Source organism: Phyllostomus hastatus, unplaced genomic scaffold, assembly GCF_019186645.2.
Source record: "Phyllostomus hastatus isolate PE091 unplaced genomic scaffold, TTU_PhHast_1.1 phas_scaffold_345, whole genome shotgun sequence".
Lineage (NCBI taxonomy): Eukaryota > Metazoa > Chordata > Mammalia > Chiroptera > Phyllostomidae > Phyllostomus > Phyllostomus hastatus.
In genome coordinates, this window is record NW_025334024.1 from 7514500 (window position 1) to 7539131 (window position 24632).

Sequence of the window (24632 nt, forward strand, 5' to 3'; positions counted from 1 at the left end):
ATTGAATCTTGGGCTCAAAGAATGTGGGGAAAGTTTTAGACTACAGAATTTTCCCTCTTTGGTTGTTAAACTATTGAAGATAGATATGACCATGGACATTTTTACTGCTTGTCAATGATGGTATAATGACTGGATTCATTATTTTACAGAAATTATAAAATGTCTGTTAGTGGCAGGCAGTGTGTTAATTCCTGTGCATGGCAGGAGTCGCCCTGGCATGCACACTGCCCACAGAAATTTTGCTGTCTGGTGAATGAGTGGGGAATGGGGAAAACAGCAGGCATGACAACAAGGGGTGATGGCACAGTGTGCTAACAGCTCTCTTCTAATGGAACAAAATGGAGATGATCTGGTGTTGGGAACCACCCTGCCTGGTTTCAGAAGCTGTAATCCCCTGCAAGGCTAAGGCTGAGGGAGCCACCTTGGTACTGTAAGCCAACAAGGAGACAAAACCTTATCTCCCTAGCAGAAGCTCTGCTTCTGCTCCTTTTATTTCATCCATAACTAGCCCCCAATGCTTGGTTGGTTAGCCAATGATAAGTAAGATTCCCCAACTGGGAATAACCTAATCCAGGCATGATCATGTGGGAGGCCCCCAAGGAAGGACTTGGGGGGGCTACAGCAAAAGAAGGTGATGGACCCTCGCCCCTCGGCCTTGACAAAGCCTGAGTCCTCATTCTGTCTGCAAGAAGTCTCCTAATCTCTTGGCTGCCTTACTTCCCCTGCCTGACTTAAGCCTGAAACAATGACAGAGGGTGGTGCAGCCCCCCTTACTGGAAAGGGCAGGTTCCTCGGGCAATCAGGCCTAAGAAAGAATATGTAAAATCCTGTGAAACCTGCTTTATTTAGAATGCTCTCAATTAAATGATAAGGGTCCAAGCAATAAGTAAGTTTGTTCCTCAAAGTTTTATTGCTCTTTAGCTATCTGACACTGACTCAAAATAGGCCCTCAGAGTTCTTTGTTATCTATTGTTTGATTCTACTGCCTAACAATGATTAATGAGCTTTATCTATTTCTGTGCAAATGAACCCAATAAAAGCCCATTGAGGAAAAGGCTCCTGGCCCTTCCCCTTTGAGAGGTCTGCCACCTTTCCTCCCCAAGCAGATCATGTCTTGGTAGACTTATTCTCATCTGTGGCAGCTGGGGGGCCCTGTGGGCAGAGCCCCCCCTCAATATGGCAATGAAAAGTAATTAAGTACTAATGGTACAATATGGATGAACCTTGAAAACATGCTAAGTGATTGAAGTCAGACACAAAAGAGCACTTATTGTATGATTCTGTTTATATGAAATGTCTAGAACAGGCAAATCTATAGAGATAGAAAGTAGATTAGCAGTGGCCTGAGGCTAGAGGTTGGCCCGGGAGGATGGAAGGATGACAGTTAAGGGGAGGAGGTTCCTTTTGGGAATAATGAAAATGTTATATTGGTTGTAGTGAGATATGCACAACTCTCAATATACTGAACGTCTTTGAGTTACACACTTTATTATTTTTTAAAATCAAGTTTTTTTGTTTCCCCCATTTTTAAAAATTTAATTGTTCAAGTACAGTTGTCTCCAATAAAATAAAGTTTTACTGAAATACAATTACACACATGGCCACCTTTTCCCTACTGTGGTAGAGTGAAGTGGTTGTGACAGAGACTGTGTGGCCTGCAAAGCCTAAAACATTTACTGTTTGGCCCTTTGCAGGAGAAGTTTGCAGACCCCTGGTCTTGGCAGGTATATTTAATAGTGTATTACATTGGTGTGATAGTTTAGAAAATAGTTTTTTAATATTTCAAGTGCATGCAACATACAATATTACCTTAGTTTAAGGTGTACACCCAGCAATTGGACCATTTATATAACTTATGAAAGAATCACCCTGGTAAAGCTAGTACCCATCTGACTCCATATATAGTCATTACAGTATTATCGACGATATTCCCTATGTTGTACTTTACACCCCCCGTGACTATTCTGTAACTACCAATTTGCACGTGTTAGTCCTTTCCTCTTTTTCAGCCATTCCTCCAAGTCACACCTTTGATATGTGAATGGTATCTCAACAAAGCTGTTATAAATGCTAGGAAAGCATTGAAAGTACACAGACCCCTGCCAATGTCATGAGGATGGGAAGTAGCATTTACAGGATGAATAATGCTCATTATGGCCTGTGAGGTGGGTGCCATCATCTCCATTTTCAGAGAATGGATGTAGCTTGTCCCAGGTCACAGAGCAGAGCTAGGATATGGTCCCCAGTCTGTAAGACTAGTCAACACTGTTTCTTACTCGCAGAGGATGTGATATTTACTTTATTCCTTGAAGTATCAGCAGGAGCTCATGAGGCAGAGGTGGCCAGAAAGGGCATTTTGGCAGAAAGAAGCACATGGTCAGGGTGCTGACAGAAAACAGATGGCATGTGGAGTCTGGATAATTTGATGAGAGATCAACCTAGTGGCCACTTATGAAGATATGGGTCGAGTTCAAGGGAACCAAACTGGGGACAGTGACATCCTGAAGCATGGCGCTCCCAGGCCTGCAGGGTCAAGGGGAAGAGGCCATTATGGAAACACAGTTGAGTAGCCATAGAAGGTCCCTCTACCTTCTATGGAGGGACACGGACACAGCAGCAATCTGGTATGGATGGAGCCCAAGGAATAACTACCCTGACTCATTCTCTTCCCTCCCTCCAGTCTCTGCTGGTCCCTTGCATTGGCTGCACCCAACAAGAAGCCAGAGGGCAAGAGAACCCATTGATGTAATCTCATGGGACAGAGAAAGGCATGGAGGGTAAACCCAGAGGTGCTGCCCAGATATGGAGGAGTAAAACTAATGGCATGTTCTAAGAATGGTAATTATTTCAAAGTTATTTATTTTAATTATTCTTTTTTTAAAAAAATATTTATTTTTAGAGGGGGCAGGAAGAAAGGGAGAGAAACATCAGTGTGTGGTTGCCTCTCACGTGGCCCCCACTGGGGACCTGGCCTGAAATCAGGGCATGTGCCCTGACTGGAAACTGAACTAGTGACACTTTGGTTTGCAGCCCATGCTCAATCCACTGAGCTACACCAGCCAGGGCTTTTTTTTTTCTTTTTTAAACTTATTTTTGCTGATTTCCTTAGATTGCTGTTTGTTCTATTTTTCATTGTTTCCCCCCCTGTTAACTGGGTGTTTGATTGAACTTTTCTGTTTTATTCTGTTTCTTTTTCTTGTGTTCATAAGACATCTATTCATTATTATTTGCAAGCAAGAATCCAATTATTTCCTTAAGAAAGACACACTGTTCACTCACAGTGCTCTTCTGCTCCTTGTCCATCCTTATCCTGAGGGAGAGAAAACCTCTAGAATGTTTGATTTACTGCTCTTCTCATCGTGACCCCTTTCCCATTCTTGAAAGTGAGATTTTGGGGATATTTTGCTTTTTTTCTCCCACTCCACCTCTAATACCTAGGTTTTCCCAGGATCTCCAGGGCTTCAGTTCTGGGTAATTATTAAAATTCCTCTTGCCGTATGTATCTTCTGATTCCAAAGGTCTTAAGTAGCAGTTGCTGCATGAAGTGCCTAAGGGTCCATTAATATACACTTATCTTTACCTGTCTATGTTGGGCTCATTGCTCACCACTGCTTTCTCTCCTCTCCATTTTCCTATATCTTAAGTGCTCCAATCAAATTATTTCTTTTTAAAGCCTTTGATTGTTTTCCTCAAGTGGGAATTGTGGGTGGTATACTCTCCAAATTTTTGCATGTTTATGTGTTTTACATGTTTATTCTCCTTTCAGCTTGACCAGTGAATATCATCTTGACTAAACAAAGGGTTTCTGAGGGATTTCAACTTGGTCATTGGGAAATGTTACTCCATCGTCTTCTGTCTTCCAATGGTGCCAATAGTAAGTCAGATGTCAATACAATGCTTTTTGGTTTGCAGGTAATTTGTTCTGTCTGTCCAGAAGCTGATTAGATTTTTATTTTGCAATTTCATTCATGAATTTTACCAGGAAATGCCCACATGAATGTTTCTCTTTATCAATCAAGTCTAAAATTCTGGAGATCTTTTCAATCTGCAAACTTGGGGTCTCTTGAGCTGAGGAAAAATGTTCCTTTATTACATACTTTAAAATTATTCTCCCTCTTGTGTTTCTGTTGTTCTTAGAATTCATATTATTGATAATAGTGTGTCCCCTGGATCAAGCCCCTGGTTTCATCTTTTTTCTCATTTGTCCACCCCTTTGCTTGCTCTGAGCAGTGAGAGGTTTTCCATGTGCTTCCCATCACTAGTTCATATTATCTTCAATGACCATCTTCTTTTTGATCCATCGACTGAGTTGTTCAATGGTAGGTCTGCCAGATAAATGCAGAACAGCCAGTTAAATCTGAATCTTAGATAAATAATACTTTTTTTTTTTAGTATAAGTATGTTGAAATATACCATGGGTCATAACACACTGAACTTATTTATTGTTTATGTGAAATTCAGACTTAATGGGGCATCCTGTAGTTTCCCCTGTGTGTACTAAATCTGGAAATCCTATTCAGTGAAAAAATACTATTTTTTTCTGAGGCTCAGACATTCTTTTTGTGTTTTGAATTCAAATCTCCTTAACTGCTCTTGTTATTTGGTTGTTCAGGTTGTTCTCTGTTGTTTCCAGAAGCTCTGTTTCACTGGATAAATGTTTTGTTTGTTCTGATTGGCCTTTCTCTATCTAGCTGCTGAGTTTCCTTTAATACATTATTTAAAAACAGCCATAGGTCAGCTCGTTACAGGATTCCAAGTAGGGGCTGATCTCTGACCATCAGAAGATAAAGGGATTTCTACTAGATCTGGGAGTGAGGGGGCATCTAAGGGTGGGCAGCAGTCCCTTGCTGAGGGACTGAGAAGGAATATCTCACTGACAAAGTGTCTCTGTGCTCTTTTAGCTTCCAAGATGCAGAGGGTTAAGCCCATCTGTTTAGTAGCTCCATGGCCTCTTAGGATATCAGAGGCATGGCCTCTTAGCTCCATGGATACCAGAATACTCATACAGGACTGATGCTCTCTCTCACCTCAGGAGTCCTTGTATCCCCATGGACTTCACTCTATCTGGGATATATCATTTGCAACCCCTGCCTTGAAATTTTCAGGTGCTGGCCTCAGGGCTTTTGTCCAGCTCAGAGTGAGTAATCTTTGCAGAATCTCTGCACACTAGAACTGATTCCCTCCCAACCCTCGTCTGTCCATGCAAGAAGCTGACCATCTTGAGAGGAACCAGACAGGAGTGGAAAGGGGAAACAGGTGTTGAATGAATCAAAGAACCTAGAAGATGTAAGTTGCTATGAAAAATAATGATCAGATTAGGTGTGAGTTAAAAGTATGTAAAAAATTAGAAAAAAATTAAAATTTAACAGGATCCTACTCTCAGAATGTGTTGCTATTGTCTTTAAGTTCTCATTCCATTTTGAAGAAACCAGGACTGAAAATCCAAGAGGAGGCATATGGGTGTGGTTTAACAGGAAAGATAACAGAGGATGCTTGTGTTGCCCAAAACAGCACACAGGTGTAGCTGTAGCCACGTGTGTCTAGTGACAACTGCACCAGAACAGGCGTAGAATATTTATATACTCATAAAGAGTTCTACTGGACAATATTGCAGTTAGTTGTCTGCATTCACAGAAAAGTCTTTGCCCCTCCATTACAACCGTTGGTTAACTATTGTGCATGTATATAACTTACAGGTTTAACATATGTATTGTTTTAATGGCACACTGTTTTAACTGACTTTAAGGTTTTTAAGCCACTCAATGGTTGGTCCTCCTCATCTCTCCTTCTCCCCCACCCTGCATTGTACATTCTATACCATACTTACCATACTTACTTGTGTTTCTCTTTTATTTGTAATTTTCTTCCCTCACTGTAAGCTCCATGAAGGCAAGGACCATGACTGGTTTTGGTCAGCATTGTATTTTTGGTACCTAGCAAATAACAGAACATTAATAAATATTAGTTGAATGGAAAATTAAATCAACAAAAAGTAAGAGCCTATTGTTCATAGGTTTATATCAAATGGGTTTTATTCTTTCAAGGGATAAGAGATTGGCCCCTGGAGGCAAGAGCATTTTTCACTTACATCTATGCATTTGACCCCCAAAATGTCACCAGATTTTACAACTCATTTAGAGTGGTGTCTGGGAAAGACTAAAGACTCATAAATAACCAGGAAATTTAAGGCTAAACAACAGCAACAACAACAACAACAAAAAACAGTTGAAGAATCAATTGCTTATTTTTTAAAACTCATTTCACAATGCATTTTCTTTTTCTTGTCAAAGAGGAAGCTCAATGTCTATAAATCTTAAACATCAGCATCCCCCTTCAAAATGAGGACAAGTTTTTAAATCTCTTTGATAACCAATCTCTTCATGAAACTTCGTGGTGTATTGGAAGTAGAGTGTGCTAATTTAAGTGGGATGCACAGGGAAAGAAGAACACTACAAAAAAAATCTTAATTAGCTAATCTCAAGTAATAACCAATAATTACACAAGAAATAATAAGGATTTTCAAAAACATAAGTAGTCTTTCATATTTCCATTGACAGCTTAACTGTGTACCCTAGCACAGAAAGTGTTGGTAAAGTTCATTTTCAAGGACTTGAAATGAAAAAGGTAAATAGCCAAGCATATGCCAAAGCAGGTAGCTTGTGAATAACTTCCTGTCTTGGGACTCTCAATGCTTTTGTGAAAGAAATATCAATAAGGAACCTTCTTCTTACATAAATAAGCTGAAGAAAGCATCTTGATTTTTAGAACTGATAGGATTTCAAAACAGGAAAATCTTCAAAGCAGATGAATTTTTTTAAAAAACGAACAAAATATTTCTTTCCAAAGCCACATTCATACTCTAGAAATAGCCAAGTAATTTCCCTGTTGACCTTTCTCCTTATTGTGAAAGCTTTAATGGTGACTTGGGTGCCATTTTCTCATTGTGATCGAGTAACTGTGGTGCCCTGAGTTGCAGTCCTCAAATAAAACTCTGTATTCTTTTTCTTAAAAAATCCTCACCTGAGGATATGTTTTTATTGATTTGAGAGAGAGAGAGAGAGAGAGAGAGAGAGAGAGAGAGAGAGAGAAACACTGATGTAAGAAAGAAACATTGATTGGTTGCTCTTGTACATGTCCTGATAAGGGATTGAAACCACATCCCAGGTATGTGCCTGGACCTGAAATCAAATCTGCAAACTTTTGGTGTATAGGACGATGCTCCAACCAACTGACCAACCTGGCCAAAGCTAAAATTCTATATTGTTTACAAATTCTCCACCTTGGGTATAAAATATGCATCTAATAAAATATGCATCTAAATGATGCATATTTTAAACCCTTATAATTCTCTGGTAATTCCTTGTAATTTTAAACCTTTGTGACTCTACAAAGCCCTTGTAATTCTATAGGTTCTCCTTCCAGAATCTTGGGACATCTGAAAGACTGACAGTTATATAAGCATAGTATATTAGTTATTGGAAATAAAGTAGCTCCTTTTCTTTTTTTTCCTGTCTTCTCACTGTTGGGTTGTGTGCATTTATAAATTTGGCCACCTTACAACAGATGTGGAGTGGAAACAAGAACTGCAGTGTAGCAGTAAGCTTCCTGGCTCTGTGTAGGAACTTGCTCTTCTGGTCCCATGCCTTTTCTTGGCGGTTTCCTCCACCTTGGCATTGACTTGTTTCCTTTGACACAGTTGATGTGTGACTTCATTTCCTCTCCTGTTGGAGAAGAACCTGTTCAGGTGCGTTGGAAGCTCTTCCAATGGCCACCCCTTTGGGTTCTCATGTAGAATCACTTTGAGACCTTGGTCAAAGGGCAACACTGCTGAGGAGAGGAGTGATTCCATGACAACCCTGGTGCCATCTCAGATTGCTTTCTCTAGAATGACTTCTTTCTTTTTCCTCTATTGTAGTCTGGTTAGCCAACCTCTTTTGTGTGTCAACTGTACTCCATGAGATCTCTTGTGCCAGCACCCAGCACACTTGCCTTCAATTACCTGTCGGTTTTCCTGATCTACCTCTCCCCCAGATACATACTTGATCCTGAGTTCTCTGAGAATAGTGTTAAGAAATATCATTATTACGATCATCATGATTTCTAACATTTATAGATCATTGACTGTGCCAAAGCCTGTGCTAGAGCATTATATCAGCATCTCATTTAAAAAATTTAAAAGGATTTTTATATATTTAAATATTTTTAGATAGAGGTTAAGAGGAGGAGAATGAGAGGGAGAAAAACATTAATCGGCTGCCCACTCCATGCTCCTAACCAGGGACCTGGCCCCAAACCCAGGCATGTGCCCTGACCAGGAATCAACCAGTGACCTTTTGGTTTGCGGACAACACCCAATTTAGATGCCCGACCCACTCAGCCATACCAGTTAGGGCTTTTAAAATTTTATACTTTTACAAAAGAATAAATTGAGGCTCAAGAAGGGTAAATGACTTACACAAATCAGTAAGCGTCAGAGCCAGGATTAGAACCTAGGTATATGTGGTTATGGGACCTGAGTTCTTCATCATGATGTTCTGCTTCCTCAAGATTTACTCATCCTTGTATCTCCAGTCACTAATATAGGTCCTAGGCCAAAGTAGTCCTCAGCCAGCATTTATTGAATAGGTGAATGAATGAGAGTGTGGAGAGCTAAAAGGAGCAGCCAGGCAAGTCAATAAAGAAAAGCAAGGGCACTCTTGGCCAGCACAGAAAGAGGCCAATGTTTTCTTTGCCCCCTCTTAAAGAATGTCTCCATCCAGTATTCTACTGGATTACCTGAGTCTTTTCATTTTCCTTTCTAGCCAAGCTTATTTTTATACAGGATAAGATCAATTTATTGATGTGGTCATTAATTAGCCGTAGAACTGAGTGTAGGACATCACCATATGTTGACACCACTATCACCATGTGTTGATGCTAATTGAAAATATTCCAATGACCTAATTTAATTTCTGGGTAATTTTTTTCTTTAAAGCATCATATCAGTGTACTGTGGAGGGAAATGAATTTGTTGGTGGTATTTGTCTTGATATATCCTGATAGAATCATAGTCAGTATGGCAGGAAAAAAATGCTATTTAGTAAAAAAAAAAAAGAAAGAAAAAAGAAAAGAAAAGAAAAGAAATAGTATCAAGTTTCTGCCTTTTAGGGGAAGAGTAGCATGAACATCAGAGGCGAATGGCTTTTTGACGGAATAAAATACTCTTGATGGGACTGTGTGGTTGAGAAAGATGAACCCATCTTGCTTTTTTGCCAATTTCTAGGCAACGCCTCGACTTTTGAGGGTGAGAGAGAAAGCTTAATGGCTCCACTAAGAGATAAGGATTGTGAGTGTTGGTGGGCAGCCTAACTTGGTGGGTTTGAGGGACACAGCATGGGACAAGAGGGTCCCAGTAATATGGCAGTAGGCAGCACCTTAGAGAAAATTGTAGTGGTGAGAAATCACCTATGGAGGGGAAAATATAGACACCTATGCAAAAATGAATGCAGCCTTCCTGAAACACCAAGACTTTATCAGTCCTTTATGTACATACACTGCAGTTGCATGGTCCCATGCATATGGCAGTGCCAAGGGAAGAGGCTAGGTATAGGTGAAGGTGAAGTTGAAGGTCATGGAGATGCCACATGGAAACCGGCTGGACTGGCTCACTGGCAGCCTGAGGAGACCCCCAAATGCTTAGAGTGGAACCTGGCAGAGGGATAAGCTTTAGCTGGATTTCACAGAGCATCTCCTTTCTCTTCTTTTTAATTGGGATTGGGGTGTAAGTTGACTCCCATACAACACTTCTTTACATCTCTCCCTGTTCTAACTGTGGCTTTGGGTGGCCTGGGCATGGCAATGAAGAGAGATTTCCAGAAGAGAAAAATGCTGCAGTGTTCCTAACCCCTCTCATAACTTGATCATAACCACTCTCACTGGGGCACTAACTGGGGGCAAATAGATTTCCTTGTCCTGGCGGAGCACTTCTCCAATTTCATGGGAACAGGAATCCCTGGGACTCCTCCCAAATGCAGATGCTGATTCCACAGGTCTGGGGCAGGCAAGGGCAGGAGAAGAGGGCAGAATGGAAGCTGAGCCCATCCTGCTTCATGGACAGCAAGCTGCTCAGCTCGCTTCTCATTGAGGCCGTGTGTGAAGGAAGGTGGCTCTTCCTAAAGCAGGGTTTGAAGACCGCTGCCTAGAATATGCCTCGTTTGCAATTCATTCTGCCCAGATTACCATGTCCCTCTTCCTAACATTGTAGGCTCCTGCTCTGCCTTTAACATCCAGCTCAGGTACATCTGCTTGAATGCATTTTTTTCCCCTTCTTTTTCTGGTTGTGAAGAAGTGATTTTGAAGAAATCACTTCTGTTATCTTTAAAAGCTTCAGTAAAAATTAACCACACACAAGAGCCTTAGATAGTGTTGTCTGGAGGAAGGGGGAAGGAAGAAAGATGAGTGGTGTTCAGAAGGAGCAGGGAAAAGAGGTGAGCAGTAGAAATACAAGCCTTAGCCCATTCATTCCTCTTCCTCATTCTCCCTCTCAGGTACTAGAAATCACAGGACTTGTCTTAGTACTGAGATGGGGGCTGGAGCCATGTTATTTGGATACTAAAAAAAATATGTGCTCTCAGCAAGCTAGAGAGTGCTAGGGACATCTGGTTTATAGAACTGAGTCAATGGGAATTGTTAAGCAATAGTGACATCTGCTAGATCAGCAAAGTGGGCCCTGCCTTTTGAGGAGTCTCCTTGGGCAAATATTTCCTACACAGATATCTAGCAACTTTCTCATGTTTTTTTTTCAAGGTCTTTTGGTGATACATACAGCCTGAAGCTCTCCAAGGAGCTGGAGTCTAGTCCTTCTTGCATAACCTGGCTACAGGAAAGAGGGGAAGGGAGATGTGACAGGAGTGGCTCCGAGCAGGGACAGCCTGGGGTTGCATGGGTGGGGCCCAGGCTTTCTGATGGCATTTATTTCAGAGGGAATAATTCTTTGTCGTCTACTGGAGTCTGTCCCCTGAAGCTCTCCTGGTTTTGCTGTGTTGCAAAGGTATGTCTGCTATGTCTCCTTGCAGTTTTGGAAGTGCCCAGCAGCCAAACACAGAGCAAGAGGCTGTTGAAGAGGCTGTTTGCCAAAGGTGAAAGCTTGGAGATGCCAAGGCATTTACTGCAGTCATTTTTCTTGCCCAGTCTTTGTCATTTTCCATTAAGAGTACTAATGAACCTTCACAGAGGGTCCAAATAACAGTAATTCACATTTCTCCCCAATCCTACCAAGGCTGTTTACTTGTGTAATATTGCTATGCTCTAGGTCCCATAAGCTTCTCTCTCTCCTGGATTTTTGCTCACTAACTCAGCCCTAACACTTTTTGTCTCCCTCCCTGTCCCCTGCTGCTGCTGCTCCTTCTTCATAATTATCACCTCTGTCTTTTTCTCCCTCCTTCCCTCCCCTCTCCCCTTGGCTTTCCATTGAATCTTGCCCCTGGGTCTTTACTCGGTCCATTCCTCCTCATTGCTCACATTAGTTCAAATGTCATCTCGAGGAGACACCTTCACTGACCTCCCAGTCTAGAGTATTAATTTCCCACCCCTATGTAGTTGTAGTTTTTAAAATTGATTTTAGAGAGAGAGAGGAGGGAGAAAGGGAGGGAGGGAGAGAGAGAAAGAGAGAGAGAGACATAGATTTTGTTGTTCTACTTATTTATGCATTCATTGGTTGATTCTTGTATGTGCCCTGACCAGGGATCACACCTGCAACCTTGGCATATGAGGATGATGCTCTAACCAACTGAGCTACCTGGCCAGGGCTTGTGGTAGTTTTTTAAATAGTATGTATCACTACCTGCTTATTTAATTCCTTCTTAGTTACTGTCTTTTTTCTGCCAGAATATAACAATGAAGACCAGGATCTCATTTGACATGTAGCCCCACTATTACAATTGTGTCCTGCATGTAACAGGGTCTCAGTCAATGCTCATTTAGTAAATGAACAAGTGAATAAGTGAAATCACTCTTTTTAAAGTATATTTTATTGATTATGCTATTACAGCTTTCCCAATTTCCCCCCTTTTATCTCCCCTCCACCCTGAACCCCCCAATCTTCCAGCATCCCCACCTTAGTTCATGCCCATGGGTTGTACTTATAAGTTCTTTGAGTTCTCTGTTCCCTATACCATTTTTGACCTCTTCCCATCTACTTAATGCCTACTAATTATGCTTCTTCTTCCCTGTACCTTTTCCTCCCTATTCCTCCCTTCCCCCTCTCCACTGAAAATCCTCCATGCGATGTCCATTTCTCTGATTCTGTTCCTGTTCTAGTTGTTTGCTTAGTTTTTGCTTTTCTTTCTTTCTTTTTTTAAGGTTCATTTGTTAATAGTTGTAAATTTGTTGTCATTTTACTGTTCACACTTTTGGTCTTCTTGTTCTTAGATAAGTCCCTTTAATATTTCATATAATAAGGGATTGGGGATGGTGAAATCCTTTAACTTGACCTTATCTGGGAAACACTTTATCTGCCCTTCCATTCTAAATGATAGCTTTGCTGGATAGAGTAATCTTGGATGTAGGTCTTTGCCTTTCATGACTGTGAATACTTCTTTTCAGCCCCTTCGTGCCTGCAAGGTTTCTTCTGAGAAATCAGCTGATAATCTAATGGGAACTCCTTTGTAGGTAACTGTTTCCTTTTCTCTTGCTGCTTTTAAGATTCTCTCCTTATCTTTAATCTTGGATAATGTAATTATGATGTGCCTTGGTGTGTGCTCCCTTGGTTCCAACTTCTTTGGGACTCTCTGGGCTTCTTAGATTTCCTGGAAGTCTATTTCCTTCACCAGATTGGGGAAGTTTTCCTTCATTATTTGTTCAAATAAGTTTTTAATTTCTTACTGTTGTTCTTCTCCTTCTGGCACCCCTATAATTCAGATATTGGAACATTTCAAGTTGTCCCAGAGATTCCTTAGCCTCTCTTCATTTTTTTTTAATTCTTATTTCTTCATTCTATTCTGGTTGGATGTTAATTTCTTCCTTTTGTTCCAAATTGTTGATTTGAGTCCTGGTTTCCTTCCTATCACTGTTGGTTCCCTGAATATTTTGCTTCATTTAATTTTGGGTATCTTTCTTTTGTTCTTTCATTTTTTGACCAAGCTCAATCAGCTCTGTGAGCATTTTGATTACTAGGGCTTTAAATTCTCCATCAGACAGGTTGGCTCTCTCCTCATCACTTAGCTCTCTTTCTGAAGCTTTGTTCTGTTTTGTCATTTGGACCATATTTCTTTGTCTTGGTGCACCTGTTAAGTTGTAAAGGGGCAGGGCCTTAGATAGTCACCAGGGCAGGACAACCCTCTTTGCTGTGGCACTACCTGTTGGGGAGAAGCCAGAGAGGAAACAGTGCAGCTCACCTGCTCTGCTCTAGCGCACTTTTCAGTGGACTCTCGTGTGAGACTGGGAGTTTCTTCCACCACGGCAACTGCCATAGTCCACAGCCACCTCTGAGTCTCAGCTTCCCTTTAGGTCAGCCCCTCTCATGCAGACTGCTGCCTTGCTGCAGCCAGCCCTGCCCTGCCCATGCAGTCCACTGCCTCACCTGGGTTCTCTCCGTCTGCCACCTTCTTGGTCTGGTTGTTCTGTTTGACTATTTCTTTAATTCCGTGGTGGTTAGAGTTCCATGCAGTTTGATTTTCTGGCACTTCTGGTTGTTTATTGATTTTAGATTGGTTGTTATCCTCCTTTTGGTTGTGCAAGGAAGCGAAGTGTTTCTACCTATGCCTCCATCTTGGCCAAACTCCTCTGAAATCACTCTTTAAAATGAATAACTTTATGGTTTTTCCTCAGATCTCTTTCTCCTCAGCGTCCCTGTTGGTTTCCCACCGCACTCAGAATTTCTGTTTAACTCTCCATACATAAGAGGCTCTACCTAATCAGGTGTTTACCTTTCTACCTTCTACCACTCTTCAATATGCTCTAATACTATCTTTCCTGTTATTTGAACATGCTAAGCTTATTTTTGATGGTCAAGAGCTTAGGCTCTGGACTTGGCTGAAGCTGGGTTCGAAACACAGCTCTGCTTGCTGTTAGCTGTGTGATGCTGGGAAAATTCTTTACCTGTCTAACCCTCATTGCTCTCACCTATAAAATGCAAGTAATGATAGCACCTACCTCCAAGGTAGTAGCTATGTGGGGCCTCATACTCCGAGAATTAAGGAAGTCTCAATAAATGGTAACTTTTATCAACACAGCATGGATTGGGTCTGGGTTGTAGATTTCAGTTTGCAATTCTTTTTCTGGGAGATAAAAAGTTAGTCATGGGTGTGATTATATTCTCTAGTGGGATGAGTGTGGAGCAAAGATGTGGGTGGTCAAAGATTGAGTTCTGTATTAAACCCACAGCAAGATGGGAAAGCCTAGAGAGAAGGCATCATCCAGAGAGGGTAGCAAGCAGACCAGCTCAGTGGTGTGGGGAACTGGGGGCAGTGTGGGTGGCTGGAGGGTGGCTGCAGAAGACCAGGTCAGAGGCATGGGAAGGCAGCAGAGTCTGAGGGCCCTGGAATGTCATCCAGAACATTCTGGAATGTTACCCCAAGAGCTTGGGGTATCATTTGTTCTTAACTATTTAGGATCATAAATCCCCAGTGAGCTGAATAGTGTCCCCCCAAATTCACATTTGCCCCAAACCTCAGAATTGACTTTGTGTGGAGACAGAGTCTTTGCAGATGAAATGAAGGTAAGGTTCCAGACAAGATCATGCTGGATTAGGGTGAGCCCTAACATAAATCCAATGAGTATTTTTATAACAGAAAAAGACACATAGAGACACTGGGAAGAAGGCTGTGTGAAGACAGAGGCAAATATTCAAATGATGTGACCACAAAGGAATGCCAGAAGCCACCAGAAGCTGGAAGAAGGAAAGAAGAATTCTTCCTTACAGCTTCTGAAGAGAATGTGGTCCTTGGAACATCTTAATTTTGGACTTCTGACCTCCAGAACTTTGAAAGAATAAACCTCTGTTCTTTTTAGCCACCAATTTTTTAGTAATTTGTTATCCTTACTCTAGGAAACTAATCCAATCTCTTAGAGAACTTGATGAACTCTAAGGGACTCTTTAGAAAAGGACATGTATGTATTTTTCTTTTCACTCATGTGCAATTTTTCATTCAATTTAATGGATGTTCTGAAGATCATTTGTGAGTCCCAAAGTTAAGAACTCTTCCTCTAGATGATGGGACATCATAAGTGCAACTGGATTGGAATTTCAGAACAATAATCACGGAAGCACCATAGAGATGACTAGGAACTAAGAGAGATTTTAACTACTGTGAAAGAATTATAGTGCAGTCACTTCCCCTTTCACACTTTTGAAAAATACTGCATTATTTTACTTGAAACATTTAAATATAAAAGGAAATTAATAAAGTAACTTATCATGTGTTCCAAGGCAGGGTTTTTAATAAAACAAAAGGGAAGAATGATTTTAATTTCTGCAGTGTGCTAAAAAATGATGGCACTGCTGTGAAGAAGAAAAAACACCCAAGAGTAAATACTGTCTTGTCCCAATTCACTGGAATTAGGTGGAGAGGTAAGGGAGAGATGGGTGGGATGGTTGAAGTTTGTGACTCCTGGGGCCAGAGGTGATGCTGCTGGGGAAAGTCCAGCCTGGGGCAAGGCAGGTGCTTGATGAGGTTGGTGGCCATGATGGAGCAGCTCTGACGAGGCAGGAAGAGCCATGTTAGCCTTAGAGCCACGGAGAAGGGGCAGCACATAGAGTGGGGCTTCCACCTCTTGGGATACCACCTTCTCTCCCAGCTATTTGGCAATAGCCACTCTACCTCCAACAAAGCAGAGCAAAGACAAAGATACTGCTTCTTGGGAGATTCCTTATATTTTCAGAAAATAGCTTAACCCCTCATGCTGGAACATAGGTATTTTCTGAAGATGAATGATGAGGTTTCACTACCATTTCATGGTCCTGGAGAGAGGAAGACCAGTAGGTTCAAATCCAAATGTAGCCTCATGTGCATTTGGGTAAGTCACATATCTGAGCCTCAGTTTCCCTATTAGAATAAAAACATTACTTCTGTTAGGATTAAATGAAATAATACCTGCATGACAGACATTATCTGTGGCATACTCAGTAGCCACCCTCACCCATACTTTTTTTTTTGCTAACAGTATTTCAATTTACTCCAGAATAATAGAATCCTTTCTCAGCCTGTGTGTGTATGTGGCGGGGGCGGGGGTGGGGTGGGGTAGGGTGGGGTCTGTGACCTAGATCTGGATAAGGAAATAAAATGGGAGTTTGCCAAAGAAAGCCAATACTCCAAACGAAAGCAAAGTTCCACAGGGGTAAAGCCTTTTCCCTTTCCTCTTTATTCTGCTTTGAATGTTGGATGTGATGTGTGGGGCTGCAGCAGCTATTCTGTAACCATAGTGATATAGACAGTTTGTGAGTGATGGCAGAGCAGAAAGAGAAAGAACCCAAGTCACTGATGATATCACTGAGAAGCTGAACCTAAGGTAGCTACCATTAGTTTCTAGACTTTTTGTTATCTAAGTTAAATAAATTCCCATTTTCTATTGCAGACAAATGCAGTCCTAATTGAATCCTACATGTGAGACAGTACGTAATCATCTTAGTACTTGGCAAGACTGAAAGTCAATAAATGCCAAGACCTTCTTCCATTCTTTATTCTGACTTGATTTGTTTTGCTTTTCTGTGTCATTTCCCAAAGACCCCATTTCTTTCTTTTGTGCATATCTTCATTACACATTTAATTTTACTGAATAACATCATTTGCCCAGAATCTAGGGGAGAAAAGAAAACAATTAGTTGCAACTGTGCAGAAAATTAGATGAAGAAACCTCATACTCTAAAAGTAGAATGAATCTAAAAGTAGGTAGAATCTAAGCAAAGAACCTCAGTTCCTACTCATAGATTATTCTGGATACAATTTTTATCAAAACTTGGCAAAATGGTTGGAATCCTGCTCAAAGCAAGAAAGTGATGAAAACATATGAGGAGACAAAAAAACTATAAAAAGAAAAATATGAAGTAAGCATTGTAGTAGTTCTCATTTAGTATAGCTGCAGGCACTCTGTACACTTGAAAGCCCCCCAGGGGCTCCCTATATCATAGCATAGTGACAAAGCTGACATTCCTACTTATCCAGAGACGACAGAAAAGGTTAATCTATGTTCCATGTATTCTGCTCAAGGAAGGGAAATGTTTGAGCTTCTTTTGTTTTGAAAGATAAACATTTTTAAAAAACTTTTGCTCGCAAACAGTAAATTTCCCATTTCTGCAACATTTCTCTTTATATATTTGGATAAACATATTATCTTGTTGCCTAGATATTTCATGTGTTTAGAAATTATCATCTAAATTCTTAACCTGCATTTGTGCTGAGACTTCTTAGAGCTAAACCATTACAGAAGTGTAATAAAGGCTTATTGATTTGAGTTAACTTTATCTGTAGAAGTTGTTGAATGTCATAACTTCATTCATTTGATGTTTCGGCTTAGAAGGAATTCAGGTGGCAGTAATTGTTCTGGTTGAGTAAGTGATCTCAGGATATCAGGGGCCTTTGGAATGCCTTGTCTATGAAGGAAATCAGCACACTTTCAGAGCTCCGTGTTAGAGAGTGTGTACTAGCTAGATAATGGTCACCCAGGGCTAATGCTGTGCCAGCCTTGGCAGTTGGCAGAAGGTGATGGGTTTTCAGTTGGGGACTTAACGATCACAGTCCTTGGGTAGGGAGAGGACCACAGAGCCTCCTTCATTCTACCATTAGTGAGAATAAGATGGTGAAATAACAGAACAGGAAAAGTGGATAGAGATGCAGGTGAGAAAGCTGACACATTACTAAGCCTGGGTAAAGGAGAGACTCAGTATGGGACATGAGGAACCTCAAACTTAGGAAGAAGATCAGACCAGACCAGAGTAGAATGTTTCTTTATTTCTTTTGGCTTCCCTGGTTAAGTTGAGTTCCCCCGTTCCTTTGCAAGGATGGACAGTTGATCAAGAAGCCTGTATGCACTTCCTAGTATGATGGTCCCAGTGTTGGAGGGTAAATGAAGCATTTCTCATGACAGACCTTGGAGCCATTCATTCTCAAAACACGTTTGTCAGCATCATAAAACACTTAATAAACAACCCTATGTCTTGTTCATTATAATACTTGGTCTGAGAGTTTATAACATCCAGAGTAGACAGAAATCAGGTGTACAGTACTTCTGTGTCCAAGGTTTTCACCTAGATGTCCATGGATTTATATTCGAGGGGAATGAGAAGTCACTGGAAATCCATACAAAATTCTGTCTAGCTGTACAGGTGCATTTTCAAGGCCAGTCAATCAATAGCTTTCAGTATATCCCCAGAGATCTGTGTCCCTAAGGGGGCTTCTGTAACACAACCTTTTAGGATACTCTCTTAAAAATATATTATTTTTCTAATACATACTTTACACATTATTGAAGGTTTTCAAAATGCATCTGAAAAAATACAACAAAGACTAATTATTTAGCTATTCTTCCAGGTTCAGATATTTAAAAATTAATTATGTATGTGTGCAAATACAAACACAAAACAATTAAAATATACATATATGGATATTATTTATAACATAATTGGATATAACCAAATGCTTTAAAAATTTTTCTTCACTTTTTATATTGTGCATCTATTTTCTTATAAATGTACATTTACACAGTCAGCCTTAATGGTTGTGTAGCATTCCACTGTGTAAGAGTACCATAATTTATTAACCATTTAAGATTTTTAAGGATATTTCACCATTATAAATGGCACTGAGCTTTATATACATTTTTGCCCATATGTCCAATTATTTTTAAAGATACATTCCAGGAAGTAGTCTTTCTCAGTCATTTTTTGTCTTTTAATATTTTGCCCAACTGCTTTCCAAAACATTGACACTCTTGAGAGCAGCATGGGAGAGTGTCCTTCCCCTATTCCTTTGCCAGCACTGGGTGTGGGCGCACTTTTTGTGTCTGCTGATAAGGTAGTCAAAAACGAAGTCTCAATATTCATTAGCTTTTATTTGGTAATTCATGAGGTTAAATATATTTTAACACTTTTGTTGTTATTTACGTCCTTTCTTCTGAGAACTGACTTTTATTAATATCCTTGGCCCTACAGAACGTTAATCTTTTCTTCACATGTAATAATCTTATATATGAGTATATGAATCCTTTGACAGATGCTTTGCACATAGATTTCCCAGTTTGTTGTTGGTTGAGTATTTTGTATAAAAGAAATTTTAGCCCTTTATGTAGACAAAGCTTTAAATCGTTTCATTTAAATGTTGTTCCTCCATATTATATTTACATAGACATAAGATTACATAAACATTCATCAATGTTTTCCTCTAGAGACGTCATAGTTTCTTGTTTACATTTCATTTTCCTATTTCTCTATCACCCAATTTTTCTTTAGGTTGTTTATGGTAACAAATTATCCCCAAATTTCAGTGGCTTGTAATGATATATATTTCTTTTTTTCTATTTATTTTTAAGTAAGTTTTTTAAAATTTTATTTTATTGTATATTTTCCATTACTATATATCCTTCCATACCCTCTTTTGCCCCCCTCCCTGCCTAGGCAATTACCACACAATATGTATTTATTTTGCAATCACTTTCCACATTGGCTGCAGGCTAGTTTTGGTGCTCTTCCAAGTGTGCCTCGTTCTGAGACCAGCCTGAAGGAGCAGCCTCTATCCCTGTCTCCTGCTGGAACAACAAAGAATGACGATAGAACCATGCAATGGCACATCGAAGTGGCACATGTACTTCTTTTCACATTTCATTGGCCAAATCAAGTTACATGGCTAAGTCAATGTTGTTGGGACAGGGAAGTATAATCTGATAGGGAGGACAATAGACAATTCAGAACCAAGTACAATCTACTGTATGTGTGTGCTTGGGGTAGGGTCTAACTTTATATTTTCCTAAGTACTTTTCTTATTGATAAATAATTTTAATTTTTAAAGTTTTTACATTTTTATTTTTATTGTATTTTCCATCACCATTTATCCTCCTTGTGCCCCATTATTAATAGTCTTATTTTCCATGTTGCTCTATGATGCCATTTTTATCATATGCCATGCTCTTATAGATTTTTCTTTTAGTTCCTGGATATTCTGTTGGGTTTTATTGATCTATTTTTCTAGTCCTGCACCAGGACTGATGGTACTTTTGAAATCAGCTGGGCAAAGACCCACTTTGTCTCCCTTCATTTAAAAAATGTCATGAGTATTCTCTGTGTTTATTATTCCAGATGAATTTTCAAAAACCTCTATTTATTTCCAAAAAGAGGTCCTACTGAGATGTTGGTGTATTGCATTATATGTTTGGGTTAATTTGTGGGAGAACTGATATATTTGTAATATTAAGTAATTCATAAACAGTTACTTTAATTGTCCAAATTGTATTTATTTTTTCAGTTTTGTAGATTTAAAAAAGTGTCTTAAACTTAAAATTGATTTCAAGAAATTTCAAAGTTTTTGATACTTCTGCGAAATAATTTTTCCCCATGATATTTTTAAAATTATTGTAACTAGTATGTGGGAAAGCTATTGTCTTGTTTCATAATTATTTTTTAGTAAATTTAGAACTCTGAACTCATTTATTTATTTAATAGTTTTGGTTTTCTTTGGTTTTTGAAAACAAATATTTATATATGCAATTATAATTTACATATTATTTCTTTTTTTAACTTGTTGCACTGACCACAAATTCCAAGACATACTGAATAATAATGGTTACTTTAGGTCATTTTCTTACTTCAGATTTTTAGAAGAGGAAATCTTATTGATGTTTATGAACTATTCTTCTAACCCTAGTGTAGTAGGATTGGCATATAGTTGAACTTTATAAAAGTATTTTCTTTTTATTCTTTGGGATCTTCACAAGGTTTTTCTCTTTTGATCTATGACCATGGTGAATCATATGGGTGATTTTACAGTATTGAACTATCCTTCCACATCTGAATATAATGCTTACTGAACAGATGGATATATTCTTTGAATATATGGTTTTATTTAACTTGATATAAATTTTAAAATGACTTTCACCCATATCTAATATTTAATGTATCTTCAAATCTTTCAGGGGGGATTTTTGCTAGATTTTAATGGTATCAGAGTTATACTGATTTTATAAAATTAATTAGAGAGTTTCCTTCTTTTCCAATAAAATATTAAAAAATATTTTATTGATTATGCTATTACAGTTTTCCCATTTTTCTCTCCTTTATTCCCCTCTGCCCTGTATCCCCCATCCCACCATCACTTCTTCACCTTTGTCCATGTCCATGGGTCATGCATATAAGTTCTTTGGCTTCTCCATTTCCTACACTATTCTTAACCTCCCCCTGTCTATTTTGTACCTACCATTTATGCTTCTTATTCCCTGTACCTTTTCCCCTATTCTCCCTCCTCCACCTGCTCAGATAACCCTCCATGTGATTTCTATTTCTGTAAATCTGCTCCTGTTCTAGTTGTTTGCTTAGTTCATTTTTTTTTTTAGGGTTGGTTGTTGATAGTTGTGAGTTTGTTGTCATTTTATTGTTCATAGTTTTGATCTTCTTTTTCTTAGATAAGTCCCTTTAACATCTCATATAATAAGGGCTTGGGGATGGTGAACTCCTTTAACTTGACCTTATCTGGGAAACACTTTATCTGCCCTTCAATTCTAAATGATAGCTTTGCTGGACAGAGTAATCTTGGATGTAGGTCCTTGCCTTTCCTGACTTGGAATACTTCTTTCTAGCTCCTTCTTGCCTGTAAGGTTTCTTTTGAGAAATTAGCTGATAATCTAATGGGAACTCTTTGTAAGTGACTGTCTCCTTTTCTCTTGCTGCTTTTAAGATTCTCTCCTTATCTTTAATCTTGGGTAATGTAATTATGATGTGCCTTGGTGTGTGCTTCCTTGGGTCCAACTTTTTTGGGACTCTCTGACCTTCCTGGACTTCCTGTAAGTCTATTTCCTTTGCCAGTTTAGGGAAGTTCTCCTTCACTATGTTTTTAAATAAGTTTTCAATTTCTTACTGTTGTTCTCCTTCTGGCACTCCTACGATTTGGATGTTGGAATGTGTAAAGTTGTCCTGTAGGTTCCTAAGCTTCCTCTTGTTTTCTTTTTTTCTTTTTCTTTTTTTTTTAATTCTTGATTCTTCATTCTCTTCTGGTTGAATTTTTTCTTCCTTCTGCTCCAAACCATTGATTTGAGTCTCAGTTTCCTCCCCTTTACGGTTAGTTCCCCGTACATTTTCCTTTATTTCACTTTGCATAGTCTTCACTTTTTCCTCTATTTTGCGACCATACTCAGTTATTTCTGCAAGCATCCTGATTACCAGTGTTTTGAACTGTGCACCTAATAGGTTAGTTATCTCTTCATCATTTAGTCGTATTTTTTTCTGGAGCTTTGATCTGTTCTTTTATTTGGGCCACATTTTTTTTTTGTCTCAGTGCAGCTGTTATGTAGTAAGGGGCAGAACCTTAGGTATTCAGGTAAGTAAGTAGGGGTAAGTAAGGGTCAGGGCAACTGAAGTCCCTGCATTATGATGCTGTATGTGGGGGAGGGGTCAGAGAGGGAACAATGCTGCTTGTTCAGCTGTCTGCTGCTTTCAGTCACTTCCCCTGCTACCCACAAGCAAATTGGGCCTTCTGGTGCTGATTTCAGAGTGGGTGGGTTTGTGTATGTTCTAGGACCCTGTGGGCCTCTCCAACAAACTCTCCTGTGGAGCTAGGAGTTTCTTCCGGTGTGGCAACACCCACAGATTTTTTTAGAGGTTTTGAGGCTTTATTTCCCCAAGCTGGAGTCCTGGGTTACATGGTCTGCCTCTCTCCCCAGTTGTTCCTCCTGATTTATCTGCATGCGAATGTGGGACATCCTGCTCTGCCAGCTGCCCCCTTGCTGTGAGTCCACTCTGCCGGGCTGCCCATCTTCACCCCTCCTACTGGTCTGGATGAATGTTTCTTCTTTAACTCCTTGGTTGTTAGACCTCTGTACAGTTCAATTTTCTATCAGTTTGGGTTATTTTTTGTTTTTACATTTGTTGTCCTTCTTTTGGTTGTGTGAGGAGACAAAGTGTATCTACCTATGTCTCCATCTTGGCCGAAAGTCTCTCTTTTCCTACATTTTGGAACAATATCAAGAGTATATGAATGAATCTCTTTCTTAAAAGTACTCACTGCCTGGTCCTGAAACATGTTAGAGAAAACCTTTTTTTTTCCCCCTCCTTTCATGGTCCTTGTGTCTTAAGTCAGTTTTAGCTGACTTAACCTTTCTACACATTTTTACATTTAATAAAGATTTTAAAATTAACTGACATAACATCTAAGGCATCTTGTATCATTTAAAATATTTCAGAAGCTGTAAGTTTAAAACAATTTTGAAATTTCAGTTTACAAGATTTCTTAGTTGTGAACAAAGAGCCAGGGCAGAGGTGTCAACTCTGTCTGCCACCAACAGATGGCGATAGCAGTCACTTTATACTGTTACCTTAGTTGCAGGAGCAAATGGATTTTGAAAGTCCTCCAGAACCTAATCAATTCAGAACAAGACCTTTTACCATTCCTAACATTGTATAATTGTGCCCAGATTCTTCTCTTTCCTTCCTCCTTCCCTCATTTACTTCTTTCTTATTTTATTTACCCCATCCCTTTACCTCAATCTTTCCTCCCCCCTCCCTCTTTCCTTCTTTCCATAGTTATCTTTCTTCTTTCTCTTGCCTCGTCTTGGAATGTGTTGGCTTTTTCAAGGAATCAGAGCTCAGATTTCTTTTTGACTGCCATTTATATCTATGTTAATTCCATACTTTAAAATTTCATATTTCTTTCCAGTTTTTTAAAAGTTGTGTGCTTAATTTTCAATTCTTTAACAATGAAACATTGAGTTCCATAAATATCACACTGACAAATACCTCAACTGTATTCCATTAGTTTTGATATTATCTATTTTTGTTGTAACTAAATAATGTCACTGCAATTTTGATATTTTCTTATATATAATTTTGTAGGACAGTGTTTTATACTTCATGAAGGGGAGGTTTCAGTTTCTAACTCCCCACAGTTATGACGTTGTAGAGAGGTGCAAAATTCTCATAATATGAAATGTTTCCTGATGAGTTAACCATTTATGAAATCAATCTCATCTTAAAGGTCCCTTCAGGGGTAAAACCAAGGTCTTTACGTGTTCCTCTGGTCTCTTTGCCCAGTTACCTCCTGCTGATTGTTGGATGCTTTCCTGACGAAACAGAGCAAACATATTATATTTGATTTCAAAAGAACCTGCACAATTTTGTAAGGTTGAAGGTGATGTTAGAGAACTGCTGGAATCACCCCAAAGTTTTTGACGAATAAGGATCTGGCATAACGCAAATGAAGGAAGAGGAAAACCTACAAGATCATACCATGATGGCTTCAAAGGAGAAATATCTAAATAGAAAAACATTGAAAGGACGCTTGAGAAACTGATAAAAGCTTTGATTTTTTTCAGAACAATTACTTTTCTGTTATTCAGACATGAATTACGTTGTATCACGGTATCTCAAAAATTGTCAGAAGAAATATGCCAAAATAATTTTGGGGGTTTTTAGTTTCATTAAATATGCAATAAAGTAAATGTATCTTAATAATTTTATGTTT